At 40.8% G+C, this 19430-nt stretch overlaps 1 protein-coding gene across 4 annotated transcripts in view; it reads left to right on the top strand.

The window, feature by feature from the left end:
- LOC137624492 (uncharacterized) overlaps positions 1-19430 on the top strand; it is a 40434-nt gene that overhangs the window by 5465 nt on the left and 15539 nt on the right. Inside the window, exons 2-4 of one of the 4 annotated variants that reach the window (XM_068355290.1) lie at positions 5606-5736; positions 9432-9500; positions 14010-14175. The gene's annotated coding sequence lies outside the window, so the exon portion shown is untranslated. Of the gene's footprint in view, positions 1-5605; positions 5737-9431; positions 9501-14009; positions 14206-19430 lie in introns of all 4 variants that reach the window. The other 3 variants (XM_068355289.1, XM_068355287.1, XM_068355291.1) reach the window with 3 other exon arrangements.

Below are 19430 nucleotides of genomic sequence, written 5' to 3' on the forward strand. Positions count from 1 at the left end.
TTGACCTTTCAAAACTATTGTTATTTCACACTACAAACATAACAATATCTGATAGATAATCCATGAATACCTAATGTATCCCCCTAAATATATTCTGGAATTTAATTTTCTTGCACAAATAATTCACAAACCTAAGTTCTTCAATAGGAATATGATAAAACCAACTTGAAACAATTAAAATTCAAGAGGTGGTTATAGTTACTGCCCATTCCATTGAGCAGTCACTTAAGACTTCTGCTGCCAAGCAGTATTGGTATACAGTATTCTATATATCTCTATTTGTATACCACATTTTTTGGCTGTTTTAATTATTCTGCTTTCTCTCTCCAGTGTGTGTGTGTGTTGTCCGCCTGTGATAGATATACCACATGCAAGTGTGGCCTGGTAATCCTGGCCACAATTTCATCAGGTTTGAGTGGACTACCATTTTTTTTTTTTTTCTCTCTATTGTGCCCTTTATGCAAGGCTCATAACTGTTTGTAGTCATCCCCCTGTGACAAAAGTAGGTCATGGTATCCTTTGCATTGTTCTGAATAATTTACAAGTGAAGTTAAGTTAAAGTCTTTATCTTCAGAGATGAGCACGCCCAAACTGTTGAATCTCTAGCCCCTTAGCAGATTTTTTTCAACTATTATTCCAACTACTTTGTTTTATGCTACTTTCCTTAAAGCAGAGTCCACTGGAGGAAAGCCAAAGGAGGGAGGAGACCCTGATTTTCCTTCACGGTAGCATTCTTGAGAGTTAGGTGTGTGACTTAACCCTGTAAAGGTAATAACCCCCCTTAAGTTTTTCCTGCTTTTGTGACTATTACAAAGATAACAGGGATTTGGACCTGAGGAAGTTGTGACCTTCCTTGGACATCAAAGGTGATCCATCTGTGAGAAGGTGCTAAAGGTGTTAGCAGATGGTTGGCCCTCTAGTACTAATACTGTTGTACCTTTTGCTGTTCCAATTGTGGAAGGAGCATAGGACGGGAATAAAAACCGAATCCTCTCCTGTTATAGGAGAAGGTACCTGATCTTTTCCCTCTTTGGTTGTTGCCAGCCTGGAAATCTTCAACCTTGACATGGATTTCTAGCAAGAAAAAGTCCTCTTCCCCCTCCCAGCCCTGTTTCTTTGACCCCTCTTACTGCTGCTGAGGCTATGGACGCAACAGTAACTCTTCCGAAGAATTGTCACTGCTTAAGAGACGACTTGACCAGAGCAGAGGGATCATGGTTGATCAGACTTTGAAGATAATCCTTCACATGTGCATGATCACCACGCGTATGATCACCATCTATAAGGCCTTAAACGTTTGGATATAGATAATCTGTTAGGGATCCTCCTGCTAGAGCATCTTTGAGCTGCCTTGGTCAGAGCTTGCTCATGCAGCCCTAGGTAACGTTAATTCCTAGATCTCTGGTTCTAGAAATTCTCTACACTAGAGACGATCAAACAATATTGTACCTCAGTCACTTTTTGACAGCATCGATTTTATGTTCCTGAGGATGCTGACCCCTCTCCTCTTCTGATCAATAGCAGTGGCAATGCTGTTGCTAGGCTCCCCAGTGGAGGGGCCTCAGACTTTGGGAAATAAGTTATCTGCATCAGTCTCAGCAGCCATGGAGGCTACCTCCATTAATAGCCTCCAAGCAACTGTATGACTCTCCAGTGGTCTGTTGTTGCTTTCTTAGTAACTTCTGTGGGCTTTGCAAACTTTATTACAGTATTATTAGTTACAGGCTTGATTTTCAGGTGCCAATGCTAGCTTCCCTCGTCCCTAGGCAGGTAGGTAAACAAGAGGCACTCATATTAAGAAAATCATCAGTGGTTGAAAATGCAGCTATGTTTTTGTTAACAGGATGTCTACTGAACTGTGGAGAAATGAAGACTAGCCAAGACACACTCCGTGTTGATACCATTGTGGTCCGGCACTTCATAAGTAACCACAAGAGCATAGACTTAGCTTTACTCAAGTCTGCTCTGAAGGAGCTGCAGTGTCCCTTTAGAAAAGGTGTGGACAATGTTCTTTTAGTTCCTCTCCTGGCCATCCAGAGGGGTAGAGGTAGAAAGGGAGGAAGTTGCCATGAGTTGAGGGGGGGGGATGCCTATCATGCTGTTGGGCAAAGTAGCAATACCACAGAGTTGACAACTGGGTGGTAGAAGTCCTCCAGAACGGATACCACCTTCCATTCATGCTCTTATCCTCCCCTTACTCAAACACTGGTGACCTTCAACTCCCACATGCTAGTATTAGTGGTTGGTTTTCTAGGCTTTTTATAGTCTTTGCCAAGGGGAAAAGTTTATGGGTTGGAGATCAATCCTCAATCTGTCTTCCTTGAATAAGTTTGTTCAACAGACTGCTTCAATATGGAGATAGTGAGCACCATATGATCTGCCATCAGGAAGACTTTATGCTTTCTCTATATCTGAAGATGTATGTCAGATTCCCTTCCATCTATCTTATAGAAAGCACCTCTACTTTGTCCTCGGAAAAGTAATGTACCAGTTTAAAGTCCTATGCTACCACTCTCCAATTGTTCACCAATGGGCACACTTGTTTCATTATGTGTGCATGCCATTGTTTCAGGATAAAGACATTTTCTTTTTGTCACAAATTGTGATCATGGTCAATCTGGAAAAGTCCAGTCTCCAGTCTCATGGCCAAGCTGAGGATCAGAGTACCTTGGTATTCTGATACACAGCAGCAACAAGTCTTATCAAAGAACAGAGTAAGCAGACTTGGCGAGGTATCAAGAAACTTTTCTCACAGTACAAGAGCTTCCGGCTCAGTGATGGCAAAGTCTTGAAGTGCACCTTTGTTGAAGCTTTTCTCATGGGCGTCTCAACCAAGAGCCGCTTAAGTGATGTCCAAAATGTCACTTCAGCAACCAATGATGCCCCTCACCTTTTTGTTACAGTGGAACAAGAGGCAAGGACTGATCTTGCCTGGTGGCTGAACGACAAGAACCTCGAGGGAATTCCTCTTGGGGTCTTTTGTCTGAAGTTGATGCTGTTTAGAGATGCATCCAAGGAGGGGTTGGGCACTCGCCTGAAGAAGACACCACCTCAGTAAGCTTGTCTTTAGAAGAAAACTTGAAATTAACCTCGTGGAATTGTAAGTAGTGCTTCCAGCATTGAATGCATTCTAACAAAGTTTTAATGGGATACCCGGGAGCATAGTAATAACACTACCATAGTGGCCTACATCAAAAAGCAAGAGGGCACTGTTTCAGTCCATCTACAGGTTGGCAAAGCAGGTGCACACTAGGGTATTTGGCAATGTTGTGGAGCTGTTAGCGATTTTATTCCAGACAAGAATGCTATTGCAGCCAAGGATAAGCTGTCAGTGGAAATGATCCATTCGTCTTCGAGTACCATTAAAGCTTATAGCACTGTGGGAATCACCGTCAATATACTTGTTGGTAACAGCTCGAAAAGAAATTCCCAGTATTCTGCTCACCCATTCCAAATCCAACAGAGGCTCTAGAGGAAGCCTTCCAACATCCACAGGACTAATGTTAATGCTTTTCTTCTATTCTGTCCGATTTGATGAGTAATCAACAGGCTTTTGAGAACAATGAATCTTGGAATGATCCTGGTGATTTCCAAGTGGCATGCCAAATGGTAGCCAGATCTGCCAATATTATTAGGAGAGCACGAAGAGAACTACCCCCAATGGCCTAACCTACCTTTTCAACCCCTTCTGCAGAGGTACCACAACTGTGATATCCCTTTGTCTCTGTGCCAATTATCGAGCATCTGCCATGAGTGAAAGGCTTTTGACGAGGCAATGGATATCAGTTGCCTGGATATCTGTGAAGATCATCTGCAGCTGTTTAACCAGGGTAAGTTAACCATCTTCTGTGATTGACATTATGGAAGGGATACTTCTTCAGTGGAAGCTGCTCTAAAACTTAACAGATTCGTAGTCTACCTTTGTCAGAAGAAATTCATCTCTATCAGTAGTTAGAGGCTATTGCTTGACCTTTGCAAAGTCTTCAGACTAAGGGGCATAAAGCTTCTGCTTTCCAAGTCACCAATTTCCTTTCTCATGATTTGTAATCTGTGCATCTCGTCAAAGAGACGCTGCCTCCTTCCTATGAATTGTCTGCACCTCCGATCTACAACTTAAGGTATTTTTATCATTAAGTTTCAACACGGACGGAGAATTTGAAGTATATTTGTCTGCAATTTCATGAACCTTCCTCTAAACCAAAGGTGAGGTTCTTTATTTAATAAAGAAACTAAAGACTACCATAACTGACATACCGATTCAATTTCTCATCAAAATTGCACGCTTTATTTCTTGTAAGTTTTTAGATTTTTTTCAGTGCAACTTCTGCAGCGCCTGGTCACTGGTATACTTTTTGTCAGACTCCTTAACTGTCTTTTTCCTATCAGGTTTTTAAAATTTTTAGATTATCTGATAATTTATTTGTGAAAGTAGATCTTGCTAAGCTTATTTTTTTATATTTTCTTAGCAGCTAGTTTCTATAGATGCAGACATGTAATCTAATAGTTTCTTAAGGTAGTGTTCTTGCCCAATTACTTTTTATATCATTCCCATGATTGTGGTTATGCCTGGACACAGTACGTTTCTTATGCATGTTGCATGGTATTATAAATAATTCAAACCATTTTTTGTAATTGGATATTCCCACTAGATCGTAACGTCTATCGCATAACACTAAATCTGCTGTTCATTTTAAGTTGTACATAAGGTACCACACAGTACAGTGTACTATAGTTTTATTCTTTTCGTATCTTCATTAGGAAATTATCTCCATAATCAAATACAGTATTGTAACATAGTTGTTAGTGTAATTTAAATTGTCAAAATTTAGTGCACATGCTTTTCTGTTGAGTAGTTTGAAATGAGTGTTCATAATTTATGCCTTGTTATTTTACTTTTTATTTTTATTTTTACTTCATTATTTCTCTTTTGGCCCTTATCTGCTTTCCCTACAGGGAATCCTATGGCTCATAACATTGTTTGTGGAAATAAGGATGTAGTTTGGCTCATGATAGTGAGGATTTTTTCGTAAGTAACCACTCGACTAAACATATCGACATTTGCAAACTTTTGTTTTGACAGGTCTCCTTTGGCTACCTTTTCGAATAATAATTTTGCTAGAAAATCTGTGTAAAAGTCTAGTTCAATTGGTCTGATTTTCATAGAATTTATGTTGGGAGATCTAGAATAGTTTAATCATTGCTGTTATTCAAGCATATATTTTTCTATTATCCCAGACTGCCTAAGAATCTGAAAAGCTGTCCTAGAAGAATGATAATCTTGTGGAATATTTAAACAATGAATCTGATTAAACTTTTTATATTGCAGTCTTCTGTTTTCTAAAAAGAATGCAAAATTCCAATAATATTACTCGATCTCAGAATTGAACATGCCTTGTCTTGTGGGTGGTTTACTAAGGAATAGTAATGTACTAAGTGATCATATCCTTCAATCCAGAAGTACAGTACTGTATAAGTTTTAAGAATTTAAACTTTAGGGTACTCGTAGACTAAGTTCAGTGTCATTTTTATAGGTTTCTAGTAGTTTAGTTTTATTTGACCAAACTATTAAAAGAACTGGTTTGATTGCATCATGTTTCATTACTAGGCAACAGCTGCGCATGACTCGTAATGCTTGTTCAAACTGCTGCCTCACAACACTGGTTGTGAAGTAGGTCGTAAGTGCCTACTTCCTCTCTCTGCGATCAGACATCATCGCCCTCGCTTAACCCTTATACTGTAAGTGTTTAGTGCTTGTCTCTCGTGTCTTTGATATTAACTGTCATTTGCGTTCTATCATTATTTGTTAGGTTATGTGTGTCGTACGACTTTTGTCTTAATTCGATGAGTTCCTGCTCTGGCTAAGATTGTCGCCCTTGTGGTACAGTTATGAGTCGGGTAGAAGTAGATCCACACCTAATTTGTCCTTCCTGTAGAGGTAAACGATGTTCTGTGGAATCACCATGGAAGTACTATAGGGAGGTAGTCCTCCCAGCGTGGGAGAGATTGTTATCGTCACAAGAAAGAGGGTTCTCCTTTGTCTCCTACCAGCAAGGACAAGAAACGTAAGCTTGGTCCTGTGATGAACGTTGTCCCCCATCCAGCTCCTAAGTGTCAGAAGCCCACTGAGGCTCCAGTTACGGGTGACGACTGCCATCATTTTTTGAAGATTTTATCACCCAATGTTTATAATGTACTTTGCAACTTGAACTTGAACCCGTTCTTGAAGTGGCTTCCTCGGCTACAGCTGCTGTGGTTCCTTAGCCAGATCTTCTAATGTTTCATCTGTCCCTGATTATTCTGTTATGTATAAAACTCCTTCTCCCCCCCACAAGTGCGTTGAGTGGAGATCTACACAGTGTGTCAGATTATACAGATAAGATGTTTCCCCCCTTCAGAGGTGTCTCCTATCAGAGCAGTGAAATTATCTCTGCCTTCCTATGGGAACCCTAGAGTAGAGCCTGTCATTTCCCCCATACTATGGCAGCTTATTGAAAGGCACGTAGTACCAGTCTCCTGCTTGAAATACCATGAAAGGCTTGCCTCATATGCCTGGGGGTCTTTGGCAGAAATCTTATTATAAAGGGCTCCCAGGACACTTCACGATACTTCTCTCTTTATTACGGGGGTAGTCTGACTGTTTTGGCTGTGTTACTCCCCCCCCCCAAGACTTGGCAATGCTTGACTGCTTTAAAAAAGTTTCTGCTTCAAAGCCTAATAACACTGAAGTAGAGTATAACAAATCCTGCTGTACCCAGAATTTTGGCTATTGATTATTCGGCAAGGCTAAACATCCAGAACAATTAAGTCTGGATCCGCCACTGTATCAAAATGTGATGTAGCTGTGTGCTGCCATTTTAATGCGCAAGGTAACTTCTCTGCATCTTGAGAAGGCCAGCAGGTCTAAGCAAGTTGTCATCGCTAACCATCATATCACAATCTTGATATGTGAGTATTCATCTACAACTTGATGATATAAGTTCAAGTTACCATACATTCACCACACCACAGAGGGCATGGTAGATAGTCTTCCTATTACTTTGAGGATCCCCCGGTGTTTAATAAATTTACGGTTAAGAAACTATGAAAAAATCTTTATCTACACTAATGATGAGCCTGTCTTACACTGATGACAAACCTATTAGTCGTCATGAGACCTCACACTAGTGCCTGACCTAATGTTCATGAAGCTGAAAGTATGGGCTCTAAGGGATGCCATTTTATTATGGATAACTGCTTTGCAGATACAGTGTATAGATAGAGGTGTGGAAATTTCCCTCCTTCCTAAGAGTAGACTCCCCCCATCTGACAAAGATGAAGGAACTAATAGCAGACGATGTAGACGTTGCCCCCACTGTAGGTGTTCTAGGTGGCAGTCTTGAACACTATTGCCTTATAAATCTATCTCTGAGCGAGACTTTAATTCCTCTGCCTCGCAGTCAGTTGCTAGATGCAGACATTTTTTATAACGGGAGTGAGCTGGACTCCTCCCGTTTCTTCTCCACGTCCTATTCCCGTCACAAGGGTAAGGAAGGACATCCGAGGAAGTTGAAGAACTCTGCAAGCATTAAAACAGAACCAGATTGACATTTCAGTATAATTATTGACGACTCTTCAGAGAGCCTCAATGTGCGTGAGAGTACTAGCTCTGCTGACATAAACCCCCTTGAGGGCCCAGTGTCAAGCTTGGAAGCCTCGCACTTTTAGATTATGAGCCTCCTATGTCGTTTGAATGGATTAGAGGAGCCACTTGTGTAGACCGCAAATAGACGGTGCACTTTCGCCTCCTCTTTCCACAGTCTGAAAGCCCCAGACACAGGTTCGATGTGGTACTTTTTAATCGGACTAATGATGCGCAGACTTACTGTATGCAATACACAAGTCTTTGCATCGGGAAACTATTTTAAAGCTAGTAGATCCTCGAAACTCCCACTCTTACCGCTGTCACACCAGAGAGTTTATTTTTACATACACTGGCACTTTTCAGAGTCCATTTCCTATTGATGCTGATGTTGCTTATCTGGTCCCATGAGTACCAGCAAAGAGAGACTATATATAATCTCTCCTCCATTGTGTTTAGGCCTGAACTGGCAAACATAGAGGTTGCAGCTGTTAGAAATCCAAGCCTGCTTGTTCATAGACCACTAGTCTGGAGCAGTCTCTCACTTTGCGGTATTATTATTAATATTATTATTATTATTATTATTATTATTATTATTATTATTATTATCGTGATCGTGAACATCTATCATGCTACAACCCTAGTTGGAAAATAAACTTGCTATAAGCCCAAGGACTCAAACAGGGAAAAAAGCCCAGTGAGGAATGGAAATAAGGAAATGAATAAACGAGAGGTAATTAATAATTAAAATAAAATATTTTAAGAACAGTAACTACATAAAAATAAGTATCATATATATAAACTATTAAAACTTCAAAAAACAAGAGGAAGAAAAAGTGTGCCAGAGTGTACCCTCAAGCAACAGAACTCTACCCCAAGACGGTGGAAGACCAAAGTACAGAGGCCGTGGCATTACCCAGCTCTAGAGAACGATGTTTGATTTTGGAGTGCCCTACTCCTAGGAGAGCTGTCTGCCATAGCTCAGTCTCTTCTACCCTTACCAAGAAGAAGGTAGGCACTGACCAATTGAAGTGCAGTGGTTGACCCCTTGAGCAAAGAAGAACTGTTTGGTAATCTCAGTGTTAAGTGTATGAGGACAGAGGAGAATATGTAAAGAATAGGCCAGACTATTCGGTGTACGAGTAGGCATAGGGAAGATGAGCCGTAACCAGGGAGGATGATTCGATGTAGTACTGTCTGGCCAGTAAAAGGACCCAATGATTCTAGCGGTAGTATCTCAATGGATGGCGGGTGCCCTGGCCAACCTACTACCTATTATCAGTTGGATTTGTTTGTAACCTTGTTTGGAAGAAATGGAATGGCTTCATGTAGATATGTGGACAATGATCAACTCCTTACACCATAATTAAGTCACAAGATTACAGGATTTTTAAAAACTGGTTAATTTCAAGCATAAAGAGAGAGCCATAGTAGTATTGTAACCATTCCAATTGCAGTATACTCATTATGACCACTGAATTTAAATTTTAAAAAAGCTTTAAGTTCTAGGTTTGATATTTTAGATCATGTTTAGTAAAAAATATCTTTCTTTTGAGATAAAATTGTAATAAAATTTGAGAAAGCCTTCAGGATGTTAGTGATTTGTCAAAGAGGGTCTTGAAATAAGCTAGTTTAGAGTTATTAGTTTTGTAAAACTTCTAGAATTATTTGTTTTAAGTCTTGATTATACTAATACAGTAAGATATGGAATAACTGTCATATTTTTTTTCTAAGGAAATATTTGCTATATACTATGTACAGTATTCTAGAATTCTAATAATTCTGAATTCATATTATATAATTTTTTTTACAGCTTAGCAGATCAGTTGGGTCAAATTGATACAGAGGATATAAAACCACTGTACTTTGTTTTGGAAGATAGGTGAGTAGCTATCAAAACTAGGAAAGTCTTTGTATTCCATTTGCCCAACTAAAAAGCTAAGGTCAAAGTGATCCAAAGCCTGCTTTCATGACAAAAGAAAGAATGATAATTGAACGCTCAAGATTAAATGTGAACTGTAAAAGTTATACTTCTTTGCAAGCACAATCATCAAAATAGAGTGAAATATTCAGTGCAGTATTCTGTATATTTCTATGAACCTCCCCCGATGTTCATATTGCTCCTTTTCCCAAAGCTTGGTTTAATCGACCTTTACCCATAAACCCTGAAGAACGATTGTGTGAACAATTTGAGGAACTATCTAGATCTGGTGCCAAGCCTTAGTTCTTCCTACATCATAACTTATTCTTTTGGGAAAATTGCCTTTTAAAAGTGTGTGACGCTGTCTTAGCCAGAAGCTCTAAACTGCTATCCCTTAGAGATGCATTAGCCCTTAGGAGATCAGAGCTAGTTAGCTCCCTCCTCCCTTTTCCTGCCCTCGGATGGAGCGACAGCAAATGAAAAGGTAGGGAGGTTAGGACACAATCTTATGTTAAGTAGGGCAGTGGCACCAAGGTTGCTCTCTCCCCAGGAACAACCAGGGAACTCGCCTTTTAGCCAGTTCCACAGCAAAGAAAACTCCTACCTCCAACAGATGCCCAACAATCTAGGAGGCAGACTCTACCTACCTTTCGTTAGAGAGGGCATTCTTCTTGACAAAGAGGACGAGGGCACAATAGTTCACTAAGGAGGGCCAGGAATCTGACCATCCAATAATTCTATTCAAGACTCTCGGTAAAAGAACTATTCTTGTATGAGGAAAGTCTCCAAATTCTTGGCCAAAGGAGCTGTGGAAGAAGTCTCAAATGACTCTCCAGGCTTCCTCAGAAATCTATCCCTGGTAGACAAGCTGACGAGGTGTTGGAGACCCGTCTTGGATTTCTCCCACTTGTACCTCTGTGCTACAAACGAAGTTAAAAATGGAGACCCCAGCACCAATTCTCCAGGCCATCAGGAAGAAAGAGATATTACCGCTAGAGAGTTTTGGGGTCCTTTGACTGACCAGAAAGTACTACAGTGGATCCTTCTCTCTGGTTAGGGTTCATTTCCCCTTTGCCTTCACATACACTGAATAGTCTGTTCTCCTCTGTCCTCATACACCGGACACTTGAGATAACCAAACAATTCTTCACCCAAGGGGTGAACAATGGCCACTTCCCTCTTGGTAAAGGTAGAAGAGGCTCTTTAGCTATGTTAAGCAGCTCTTCTAGTATAAGCGCACTCCAAAATCAAACCATTGTTCTCTAGTTTTGGGTAGTGCCATAGCCTCTGTACCATGGTCTTCCACTATCTTGGATGAGAGTTCTCTTGCTTGAGGATACACTTAGGCACCCTATTCTATCTTATTTCTCTTCCTCTTGTTTTGTTAAAGTTTGTAGTTTATATAGGAAATGTTTATTTTAATGTTACCTTTCTTGAAATGTTTTATTTTTCCTTGTTTCCTTTCCTCACTGGGCTCTTTTCCCTGTTGGAGCCCTTTGAGTTATAGCATCCTGCTTTTCCAACTAGAGTTGTAGCTTAGCAAATAATAATAATAATAATAATAATAATAATAAACTTCAGACGCTTACTTCCAGGCCCCCATCCGTCCTGCTTCGAGGAAGTACCTAAGGTTTCCCTTTCGAGACAGATTTTCAGTTCAGGGTGCTGTGCTTCGGCTTGTTAACAGCCCTCAGGTCTTCACCAAACTCTCTGCCTTTGTCTCAGCCTAGATTCATGCCATGGGCATCAGGCATTAGAGACCTACACTTAGATCTGTGCAAGGGATTAGAGATTAAACTGAACCTGCAGAAGTCCAGCCTTGTCCCCCAGCAGTCCATCAGTTATCTGGGTATGGACATACTCTAGTCCAAGCCTTTCTATCTGACGGAATCTCGAGGTTCAGAGTATTGACAGCAACCTTTCTGAAATGGTAACTCCTTCCTTCCCAATCTTGGCAGAAGTTACTAGGCCATCTCTCCTCAGAGAAACTAGTCTCTTTTGGGAGAATGCATCTGTGTTTGGTGCAGTGGGCTCTGAAGAGCCAATGATCAGACTACAGACCACTCTACAACTCTGCTACAGATACTTCAGGAGATGGTAAAAGGCCTTTTTTGGTGGCTGAACGAGGAGAACCTGTTAGCGGGAACCCCCCTTAAGGCTCCTCTGCCACAATTCCTCCTATTCACAGATCTATCTCACCAAGGGTGGGGTGCTCACCTAGGAAATTAGAAAAATCTTGGGCCTATGGTCAGAAGAGGACAAGACCTTTCACATAAATTTCTTGAAAAAGAAAGTGGTGCAACTAGCGTTGCTCCGCTTCTCAGACAAAGAACACTCCGTGGTGTTAATGAGTGACAATTCCACGGTGGTGACCTGCATCTCCAAACGAGGTGCAGCCTCTCTCCTGCTATGCAACATAGCAGTAGAGATGAAGTAGACGCAGTTTCAGGCAATCTCTCTTGGCGAGGATTATCCCTGGGAAGAGTAACATAATTGCAAACCATCTTAGCTGTCCAGGGACAACAGTTGGTTCGGAATGGTTTGCTTCCTCTAGTTGCAAAGAGACCTATGCCTTTGTGGGATTCCCCATCTCTGGACATGTTCGCCAACCACTTGAATCACAAATTCCCGATGTATCTCTATAGCCCTAGACCAAGCTACGGTGGTGGAATACTCCTTTCAACACCCACGAGATAGACTGGACATTACAGCTTTCCACCATTTTGTCTGATTTGTCACACAGAACAGTCTGAACAACCAAGGGTGTCAATGGAAAACTAGTGGCCTCAAAGTGGTCAGCAGCAGAATGGTATCCAGAATGGCTGGAATTTCTCACAGAATGAGAACTTTCAGAAGGGCCAAATCTGCTAGGCCAACCTCACAAATGAAAATTTCACAACACACTGCATTGCCCGTACCTTCATGGCTGGAGACTATCCAGCGTCTTTCGAAAAAAAAGCTTTTAAAGACAAACTGCGAAGCAGCTTGGCAGATCTCCGAAAGTCTTTCGCAGCAGTATACCAGGCAAAGTAAAAAAAAATCTATGGTTGTTGCCGTAGGAGGAATATTGCTCCACTCAATGCCACTATTCCCCTGTGCAGACTTTTAGGAGCTTGTAAGGAACAAGAAGGCACTTTGTCACTGCTGTGAAAGGCTCCCGCTCTGCCTTGCCTTCAGCCAAGTGTCTTATCTTGTCACATTCCAGAGGGTGGAGAGAACCATCTTTGTTTTTTATTCTTGTTTTTGTGGCCAAAACCCAGAATCCGGTTGATAGCGATCTTGGATTTGACACTTGCACAATCTTCTCTCAAAGATGTTACTGATGACCCAGATATGTTACTTTGTCCTGTAAGAGGTATGCGGAAGTATTTGAAAAAAAAAAAACGCAGTATCTTCGGCCTAAAATCTCCAATTTTTTTGTGAGCACTGGCCTCTCCCAAAAAGAAAGTAAGTACTGTATCCAGAAACAATTTCTTTCTGGTTGAGAGAAACAATCCTGAGGGCTTGTTAATCCTCTTGGGAAGTCTCTCCAAGGGCACCCCTCAAGCAAACGTGATGTACGTAGCTTTCCACAATCTTGGCTTTCTGCAAAAATTGCTCTGTAGCCCTAGTTCTAAAAGCTGGTGTTTGGAAGAGAAACCACTTTCACTAACCATTATCTTAAAAGATTGCCCACACAGGTGTTAAGGCACTTTTTTTCTAATTTTTTTTAGCCCCTATTGTTGCAGCACAACAAATAATCTAACCAAGTTATTATGTGACATGTAACTGTTCTTCTCTCAGGATTGTTGCCGCACAACGAATAATATGCTTATATCACTTTACCCCTGACAAAGTATTTAATTTTTTAGGATTGAACATTAAGCCTTGCCTCTTTACGAGACAGCTACACTGTTCACGAATAATTCACTTTGATCTCTTGCTATTAGTAATAGTAATTGTATCTTGAGAGAGGAAGGGCAGGCCTTTTTAACTTAATAGGAGATTTCCTCCCACCTAAAGGAAGACTCCCATATAAATGACTTGGAAGTTTGTAACCCTGTAGGAATAAACTACAAATTTTGTAAATTTATCAACCAGCCTGCAAGTCATTGACGAGGTGAGTGTTGTAGGGGAATTGCATCGAACAGGCATTGTCATGCGCTGCAGTTGCCTAGCAATAAAGCAGGATGCAATCAATTTTTTTGTCTGGTTGTAGAAAACAAAACTAGGAGTATTTCTTAAAAAAAATGTCTCTGGTTTGTATGGCTAGAAAAAATACATAGTACAAAATTTTTAGTGTTCATAGCAAAGTAGAAAAAGGAATATTTAAGGTGCATGATTAATTCCATAGTAGTTATCTTTATTAATAGAGATGACTGTATTTTACTTTGATTGTTTTTGCTCATCACTGGCTTACTTAATGTGTAAAGTAAACTGAATTTTGAAGAAAAAAAATTACAAGATTTATCACCAAAACTGTTTTTGCAGAATGTTGATTGTTTCATGATAGTGTGGAAAGGAGATTACTGTTGAACTCTGCATTGAATAAAAAGTGACTCGGTTTACTCAAAAAAATTAAATTGCAAGCAGCAATTGCCTACAGTGCGTATGTTGCCTACTAGAAGAGACTCAAGAACTTTGATCTAAGACTGAGGTTACTGATCCAAGACTGAGGTAATAAAAGGTAATAAGTTTTATTACAGGTGTGATTTTTCTAGCGAATATGGTCCTTGTAGATGGAACTTAGTGCTTAGTAGGGTTTGGCTATCTTAACGACATTTACAGCCCCAAATGCTCTTATTAGCATGTATTTTTGTGTGTGAAGGCAAGTGATCTGAAAATGTTTTTTTAAAATTGTAAACTATAGGGTTCTATTCCTTTGCACTAAATTTAGTAAAATAAATAACTGCCACTGACATTTTATTTATTAACTGTCTGTTTTTGTAACTGGAATACAAACCAAAGCTATTTAAAGGGGTATTACTTTCGGTGAAGCCAAGATGGGCCATTAGACTTTTAGCGAGGGTTAACCACCCATACCGCTAGTTAGCGGAGGGCTGGGGGTTAGTAGCTACCCGTCTCACACTCCTGTGATTATAACTCGCTTTGCTTTTGGCTTGGGAATAGAGATTTCTCTCGCCCCTCTCGAACTGACAGGCCTTTTGACATTTAATATTGTTTCTTCTTTTATACAGTATATATGTTTTCATTCTTCATTTTTATATACAGTATATTACAAGCTATCTTTACAGTGAATGTTGCTTTTTGTGTGACAGCGTATTGTGCCAGGTTCTCAAGGGTGGAGAACCTCCCCTTAAAACCTTCCTCCCTTGGAGAATGGACATCGGCCGCTGCCGCTGGGGTTAGTAGCTACCCGTCTCGCACTCCTGTGATTATAACTCGCTTTACTTTTGGCTTGGGAATAGAGACTTCTCTCGCCCCTCTCGAACTGACCGGCCTTTTGACATTTACTATTGTTTTTTCTTTTAAACAGTATACTGTATATGTTTTCATTCTTCATTTTTATATACAGTATATTACAAGCTATCTTTACAGTAAATGTTGCTTTTTGTGTGACAGCGTTTTGTGCCAGGTTCTCAAGGGTGGAGAACCTCCCCTTACAACCTTCCTCCCTTGGAGAATGAACATCGGCCGCTGCCGCAGGGACACTCCTGTGATTATAACTCTTTACTTTTGGCTTGGGAATAGAGACTTCTCTCGCCCCTCTCGAACTGACCGGCCTTTTGACATTTAATATTATTTTCATTCTTCATTTTTATATACAGTATATTACAAGCTATCTTTTCAGTGGATGTTGCTTTTTGTGTGACAGCGTATTGCGCCAGGTTCTCATGGGCGGAGAACCTCCCCTTACAACCTTCCTCCCTTGGAGAATGGACATCGGCCGCTGCTGCAGGGGAGTCGTCATCATTTGGATGCTCCTCAGTTCAGATGTTAATGTCGCCCTCTCCTCTATGTGTTCTGAGAGGGAATCTTCTTGCAGCCATCACAGAGGTTGACTTGGGTCTTGCTCTTTCTCACTGACAACGCTGCTCACTTTGTGGGTGGCCAGCAGATCCTCTGCGGGAAAACACCTTTCCTATTCAGTGGTTAGGTTGTGCTTCTGAAGAGTTTTCTTCATTAAGTGAAATAATAACTTCGTAAATCAACTTTTCAGCTTCGACTTGGCTCTCCTTCATGGGACGATGGTCCTACGGGTTTTCTTCTTGGCGGAGGGTATGCATGATCTTAGCTTGTCCACTACCCATCCGAGAATCCTCGTCCCACCATGTTATTGAGTGGTTCTCGCAAGTAGTTTGTGTTTGTCAGCTGAATTAATAATCTGTAACTAATCACCAAAGACTACACTCCCCCCCCCCCCCCCCATACTGAGCTGACTCTTCCGTCGGGGGTGGAGCAAAGTCCGAGGCAAGAGTCTTCTGTAGGTGATCACCTCTCGTTCGTGAGACCACCCTTAGAGACACCTCTTCGGAGACCTTCCAGAGATGAGCCTGCTGAGCAGTTTTCTTGATTTAGGATAGTCATTGGCAAACTCATCGAGTTCGTAGTCCTCTTCGTTGCCTCAGACACATACTTTTGTCTTTGGCAAGTAGACGTCTTTGTCTTGTTGCCGACATCTACCGAACCATCGTCAAGTACGGACAAGTCTCATCAGTCTTACCGGTCACCCTCTGGTTCTTGACTCTCGCCTGTCTAACTGGACTATCCTCGGACTCGGCGTATGCCAGCCTTGACGTTCCCCTGTCCAACGCTCCTCTCTCACCTCTCGCCATCGAACTGCTTTTTGTGGCTCCGCTCGTTGAATCTCCGGGGTTCCCGACCTGCCATCCTGGAGCATGTCGCTGATTGCCAACTTGCTGATTGTCGAACTCCAGCTCACAGATTGCCAATCACTGACTGCTAGCTTGTCTTTCACCAATTGTCATCTCCAGCCTGCCGATTGTCAATCGTCAGCTTGCAGATCACCAGCTCGCTGATTGTTAGCTCTCGTATTGCCGATTTCTAGCTCGCCAACTCGGCAATCGTTTAACTATACTGCTGTTAAACTAACCGGTTGTCGATTGCCAGCTCGCCAAGCGTCTTCTCAGATCAATGCTCGTCAATCGCCACCTCGCCAAGCGTCTTCTCGAATCTCTGCTCGTCGATCGCCACCTCACAGCTAGACTACTCGTTTAGTCGCTGATCGCCAGCTTGTTGATCGCCAGCGTACCAGTAGCCAGCTCACAGATTGCAAGCTCAACGATTGCCGATTGCCTGCTCGTGGGTCACCAGATCTCAGATTTGCCAGCTCGCAAATCACCGATTCAATGGCTTGATGATATTCGGCTTTTTACAGGTCCCACCAATTGCCGTTCGACTGTGGTAGGCCACAGTTCTCAGGTCGTCAACTTGACATTTGCTTACATCGCCTATTGTCTGTCTCTACGTCAGATTGCCGATCCCCAGCTTGCAAATCACCATTCGTCATCTTGCCGATGACCGACTGCTAGCTATTCTTTCACAGTTTCTAGATCTCCAGTCTCGCTGGACATTGATCTCTAGCTTGCCGATCGTGAATCATCAGCTTGCAGATCGCCAGCTCGCTAGTCATAGATTGTTAGCTCTCGGATTGCAGATTTCTAGCTCGCTGATCGCCTACTCGCCAATCGTTTAACCATACTATACTGTTGTTAAACTAACCAGTTGTCAATTGCCAGTTTGCCAAGCGTTTTTTCAGATCTCCGCTCGCTGATCACCACCTTACAGCTAGACCATTTAATAGGTCGCTGAATGTCGGCTCACCTGTCAAACGCGCCCCTCTGACCTCTTGTCATTGAACTGCTATTCGTGGCTCTCCATCGCTCATTGAATCTCCTGGTTTCCCGACCTGCCATCGGCGAAGTGAGCTTGTCGCCGATTGCTAGCTCGCCGATCGTCTATCTCCAGCTCAGATTACCGATCCCCAGCTCACCAATCCCCATTCGTCAGCTTGCCAATTAGACATCTTGCTCATCTTTCACCGAGTTGTCTCTCTAGGAGAGTTGGAAGGCCCAGGCCTATATAGTTGAGAACTATGAAGCATGAAGTGGGAGATTATGAATGGAGAAGTATTGAATTAAAACCTCAAGATGTAGACATCTGGCAAAATCTAATACAGGCCCTTTGTGTCGATAGGCATAGGAGACGATGATGATGAATTGGTCATGATTAAATGATGGTCTACTCAAGAGAAATTTTATGGTGATAGTGATGAAGAGTTCAGTATTTAGGGAACGGTATAGGGGTACAATACAGTAGTAGCATTAACTACCTTGGATGGTACAGTTTACATGTGGTTTTACGTAAAATAGTTTTCAAGGTTGTTTTTATTTACTTTTTGTCCAATTAAAAGGCCCCACACAGTCATGCTTCTAAATTCCCAAGTATATTTTTTTGCCTCTAATTTGTTTTCTTAATGTTCTCGTTGCCAAAATTTCTTTTTTTAAGACTCTATATTGTCGTAAAATGTCATTTGTATACTGTATTACATGGTATCCATTCATATTTTTTTTTTTTTACCTAATTTGGTGATTTATATAGGTTTTATTGGTATGCTTTTTATATTAGCTGTGGTATGAAACGTTTTATGATTTTGTTTTTGTAAGGGGCTGTAGTTAAAATGTAATTTGGTATTTTGATTTGTTCCTTGTTAATTTTCTTGTTTATGACTTTTTTATTTGGGCTAGAGTTGGTTAGTGCATTTAGCGTAATGCTAATAGGAATTGTTCAAATCCATTTTGCATTTCCTTTCGTTTGTTTGATCCGAGGCCTTGGATTTGGACTACTTGTAGTTTTTTATGCACTGAAGATCTTTTAGTTGATTGTAGGGCTGTACAATTCAAGGTGTCATTTACATTGGATGATGCATCAGTTTCATGAATTGCTACCACTTTTTTTCAAGTGCGTTGTCTGTAGGTTTTGTTCTAAAGGTTTCATTTTATTTAAAATTTTTGGTGTTCTTACTCTTAAGATTGTAAATTTACTTGTAATCCCTTATTTATTCTACTGCTAATTTTTTTCCCACAAGTCGTGGTTTGGTTCCTCCCATGCATTGCATTTTATTTCCTTCTCTTTTTCCAATGTTTTCTGTGCCAGTCCCAATTAAGTTTTATTCTAATCTATTTTTACTGTACTGGCCAAAGTTTAGTTCTATTTGCTGTTAGGAAAGTTTAGATGGCACAAGTCATGAAGTGGTTGTGTGGGTTCTATTCTGGCAGAACCTGAATGGAGTTTGAGAGGATAAAGTATCGAAGAAAATTTTGTAGCTTTTGAACTATCAAGTGATAATTTCCCATACGAGAGAGGACCTTGATTATGTAGGTCTGATGTATCCTTTATCCTTGTTAGGTATAAGTAGAAATAAGTCTCGTTCTTTTTTCTACCAGAATTTGCAAGTACTTTCTTGAATTTATGCCACTAAGTATTGCATATAGCTATTTTGTAAATGTGTGGTAGGTCCTGTAGATGGATTTTGTAAATAACTAATATAATTATACACTTGAGGATTTGTTAAAAATAAAAGTCGAGCAAAAGTAATATATTTTATCTATTGAGATAAAAATTAAATTAAATTTGGAATAGAAGTACAGTGCTGTCGCTTCTGTGGATAGTGATCTCCTAAAGATTGTATATTGACAAAAAAGTTGTGATCACTCTAAAAACCTTTGTTATTAGAAACCTCAGGTCCGGGGGAAAAAAAAAATCTTAACTTTAAAAAGTAAATTTGTGTAGCCTAAAGACACATCATGACGGTCTAACCTTAATAGAGGGTAAAACTTTAGCTCTAGACTTGATTGAATACTCAAGATTAACCTTGATGTGTGTTTTCAATGGTCTTGAATCCAGACAGTTATGTTTAAGAGATTGATA

Source organism: Palaemon carinicauda, chromosome 31, assembly GCF_036898095.1.
Source record: "Palaemon carinicauda isolate YSFRI2023 chromosome 31, ASM3689809v2, whole genome shotgun sequence".
Classification (NCBI taxonomy): Eukaryota; Metazoa; Arthropoda; class Malacostraca; order Decapoda; family Palaemonidae; genus Palaemon; species Palaemon carinicauda.